Source organism: Trachymyrmex septentrionalis, unplaced genomic scaffold (genome assembly GCF_001594115.1).
Source record: "Trachymyrmex septentrionalis isolate Tsep2-gDNA-1 unplaced genomic scaffold, Tsep1.0 scaffold60, whole genome shotgun sequence".
Taxonomy (NCBI): domain Eukaryota; kingdom Metazoa; phylum Arthropoda; class Insecta; order Hymenoptera; family Formicidae; genus Trachymyrmex; species Trachymyrmex septentrionalis.
Window position 1 is genome coordinate 3,431,018 of NW_017305779.1, and position 4,535 is coordinate 3,435,552.

The 4,535-nt window shown below is 36.4% G+C and overlaps 1 protein-coding gene across 10 annotated transcripts in view; it reads right to left on the bottom strand.

Moving 5' to 3' along the window:
• Positions 1-4,535, bottom strand: part of LOC108752565 (IQ motif and SEC7 domain-containing protein 2) — a 57,212-nt gene that overhangs the window by 23,476 nt on the left and 29,201 nt on the right. For 2 of the 10 annotated variants that reach the window (XM_018493462.1, XM_018493456.1), the window contains exon 1: positions 1,223-1,912. The exons of 4 other annotated variants lie outside the window; for them this stretch is intronic. The gene's annotated coding sequence lies outside the window, so the exon portion shown is untranslated. Of the gene's footprint in view, positions 1-1,047; positions 1,913-4,535 lie in introns of those variants that run through there. 4 more of the 10 variants (XM_018493454.1, XM_018493465.1, XM_018493459.1 and 1 more) reach the window with 3 other exon arrangements.

The window sequence follows — 4,535 nt, forward strand, 5'->3', positions numbered from 1 at the left end:
GAAATTTGCAATACTTTAAAAGCTGCCCAATGAAGAGTAGCTCGCGTTTTTCAAGAACGGAGAACCCGGAGATATTACGTGACGAGATATTTATATAAATCGATAGCTTTATCGATTGCTTTATTTTGATGGAGAAATATTATATATTAAAGTAGCCATTCAATAGTAATTTATAGAGGTGTATATCGAGTAGGTAAATTCTTAAGAGATTGTTGTTTCAATATTTTCACTTTTTATCCCGTATTTTATTTATTTGTCAATCAAGAAAATAACTTTCCCTATCTACACCTTTTACAGGTGATGTGATATTTGTGCCTCATTATTCCTCATTTAATTAACAGAATCAGATATTTTTAACGTGTATAATACACATATTGAATTATCTGAGATTCTTAACATATTTATTTAAAGTTAAACTTCTGGAACATTTTATTTTCTCCTAATTTCTCTTTTTGATTTTATTTTTCTTCTTTACAGTTTTAATTTAACGTACTGGTGTGCAAAAAATTCTTAATTACATTCTTAAAGAAACGTATCCTGATTTCTTCTGTTTCACATTATTATACAATTTTAGTTATTGTATCGTTATTTACTGCCTCATTATTAAATTCATTTCATTAAAAATCTTTATATTCTGTATACAAAACAAATTTTTTAAACATTTATTTTAGTTTATAATGTTATTGAGAAAATATTTATTTTAAAAAAGTATATCTATATATATTTTTTATTATATTATATATATATCTTATATTTAAGTCTTGTGAAAATTCTAAAAATGAAAGGTTGACAATAAGCCACGGATATTCTCTTTCGTCCGTTCTCTTATATAACTTTGACGTCCTTATCATTATTCGTGATTATTCCTTAACAACAGAAGATTATATGAAATGAGCATGAAATTCTTTCCCCGTTTATATTGTTCTCACGGCCTTAGCATTCTTATCTAGTGTTCTTAATCGACATTTTAAACGAAACTCTTTCCTCTTTTTCATCGTCGCGTAGTCGACAGCGTGCGATTTTCAGAATGCAGTCGAGTGTAAATACCGTCGTGAAAGCCGTAGCGACCGACTGAGAGACAAGTAACTCGCGCTGCCTTGCTCCCTTCCACCGTCGTGATTTTCCGCATGTATAACGCGAGGAAGAGAGCAGAGCGACTTAATAGATGTCTCTCGGTCCTTTGATCTTTGTCTCATTGATTCGATGACCTTCATTTAAATACCGAGATCACGGTCAGTGCGCGACTTTCGCAACTGAAGACAGCTCTTGCCGCCGCAGTGGGGATAGCTAATTTTTTTTATTTTCTTTTTTTCTTCCCCTCCTCGTCGTTATTGTATTCTGTTGTGTAACTTTACACAACACCTTGCTTCGTAAGAGCGAATCGCGTAAACGGCGCACACACCGCGGCACACCGTCAATTTTACCGCGCGATGATTCAGCGTGCTTTTTAAGGCGCACCGATACGGTAACTGCCGATAAGGCGCACACGGCATACACGTCTTTCGTTTATTCCACTGACATCATATCCCGTAAGCAAGTTCCGCCTGGTTAGTCGTAGAGACGGGAGCATCGTGGTAGGAATTCACAAAGATTCGCTCCGTTGTTGTGTCCGCCTCGTCGCTGCGAATCGTGTATCGCGCATCACGTCTTATCGTATCACCCGCATATTACGCGCGTTATCGCGAGGGAGGGATCCGCGAGATCGCTCACTTATCACTGCACATCGTCTTCGAGTCGATCACGGCCGATTTGATAGATCCCACCACACGGACGGTAGAATGCAGAATCTTTCCCTCCCACGATCGACGGCGAACGAGCGGAGAAACGGTGAAACGTTTGCGAGAGGCACGCGCCCGCTCGCTCGCTCGCCTCGCTCTATCGCGGTCCTTCGCGGTTTCAGCTTGACTGAGCCAGCCAGCCAGTCAACGCCGGGCTGGATGTTCACGTCGAAACCGTCGAGTGGTGATACCCCACCTCGCGCTCGGCCTCCGTTGCTGATAGACACGACGTGACGTGACGTGACGACGACGACGACGACGACGACGACGACGATGGGTCCGTTCTTCGCGGACGATCGCGACTAGAAAAACGCAGACGACGTGCGTTCCGCGTGTGGTTTGCGATTTTGTTTGACCACAAAACCGATGGAATTCTCGCACGGCGAAATCTGGCGACGAACGGAAGACTGGCCTTCGGCCTGAAAATAGGATCCTGGAACGCGTACACCGGGATTAGGTGTCGTAATCCGTAATTAGCAATTTAATCCTCCGTCTGCAATCGTATTTTTACTCCCCTCTGTCTCTGCAATCCAAATCTCTTGAATACTCGAAACCTTTATTTAATAAAATTTAAAGTTTGAGGAAAAAAAATGAGGAAAAAAATGGAAATTTGTTCAAAAGGTCCACAACTCCTCTCCTAGCAACGAGGGAACCGGATCTCCAGCGTTTATTTCGAAGAAATTTGAGAATGAAATTTGGCTTGTGCCGAAAAAAAAAAAAAATGCAAACTGCAAATAGTTACATTTTTATCCACTCGTGTCTCTTTCTCTTCGCAGAAAGAATAAAAAATACATGCGTATCTCCGAGATATATTTTTTACATTAACTGGACCGTTACTTCTGAAACTTACCTCGAGTTCAATTTTATTTTGATTAGTATCAAAGTTGCAAGTCGAATTACAGCTTTCGATAGATTTTATTCCTATCACGCGACTCGATATTTCGACTTGCAAAACACAACGACGTTTTCTCATTAGCTTTCTCGTCGAGAGATGGCCAACCGAGAAACTTTCACTCATTGTTACTAACGTTACGCTTCGATTCGCGATCGCGTTTCGACGCTATTCAATTGCGATTTGACTATTGTCACTGATTGGTTCCATCGTACGTGTGTAACGAGGGAAACATAGTTCGAAAGAGGAAAAAATAACTCTTTCATGCTCCTTTAATTACACAACAAATAAAAATTCCTTCGATATAAGCAACGGAAATTATAAATTATCTCGCAACCGGAATTCGCTATTTTGCCTGCTCGATCCAGACAGATATCGCAGTTTCACTGTAACAACTCGTACGACGTTGTTCATTTCTCCCATAATTATTCCGACGTAGACATCGTGGAGATGTTATTGGACGGAAATACCGATAACCGACTTCTCACTTCTGCGCATCTTATACCGCAGAATTTTCGTTCATTAAAAAATGCTGGAAGATAAAATATATTTCGGCTAGCGGTTTTAGATGTAATATTATATAAAACCGCAACGACGTTATTTCTACGCAAAAGTGATAAAACCAACAAATATTTATTGATTCTTCGTAATAAATATTTGCGCAAATATTTACGATGTTATAAAAAATTTATATTATAGAACAAATTAATCTTTTTTCTCTAACATATCGCATCCGTATAAATCATTTATGTAAATGAGAAAATATTGACCCTCGATATCAATAGTGATTCTATCTATGTCGCTGCAAAGATTTTTATAATTTAACACAAAATAAGAATTTCGTAACGATATAAGGAAATCTTACATTTCTTATTATTTTCTGCGATCATCAACTGTATTCATCTAAACTTTAGTCATTGTTCTTTATAACTTTTTATTTTAATTCATTAGTCCAACATTTTTTTATATAACTGCTGAATGTAATACAAAAAATTTCATCATGATATGACACGATGTTATATTTCTTACAAAACTATGATAATATTAAGACTATTACGAAATCAGCAATAAAGAATTTAGTGAAACTTCGCCTCAATATAATCTTCAATCGAGCTCTCTTTCGTGTGATTAAAAGAAACGGTACAATCATCATTTCTTCATCGATGTATCATAAACAGCTCGCTCCGACGCACGTTGCTTATGTTAAAACATTAAGGAACGTTTTGTTAAGTGCAAAATGGTTTATGTCACGTTTCAAGATATACTCGATTTCGCACACTTTTCACTGCACAAAACAAAAGAATATAAAGAGTCCGAAAATTCATTCTCTCGCAGAAATTTGCAAAAAAAAAAAACAATTAAATATTTATATTTCTAGAATAGAATAAATAATCGAATATATTCTAAATGTAATCACAGCTCAAAAATTTTTAAATAACACTGATTCATAATTTTTAAAATTTTTCAATTTCTTAAATTTTAATTTTTAACTTTCTTCTGTTTTGAAAACGAAATAATTATATATACATATATAATTGTAACATAAACAATATATATATTTTTTATTAAAATATAAATTCATAATATTATTCATTAGAATGCAAACAATTATGATTGTTTTTTTATACTATTATATATAAATAAGCACTTCCTTTCTTTTTAAATCCCAAAAATGATATATAGGACTTGCTCTTCTTGTCCCCTGCTATGATTTGTACTTATTGCTGTCTGTTTCCGAAGCGAATAATTCTTGACACAGTGTCGCGCGGTCATCGCTTTATATAACGAGTACCGATTAGCTCGTACCAGGCGGAGACGGTCTGTCATTACACAAGAAGGGGAAAGAGAGAGAGAGAGAGAGAGAG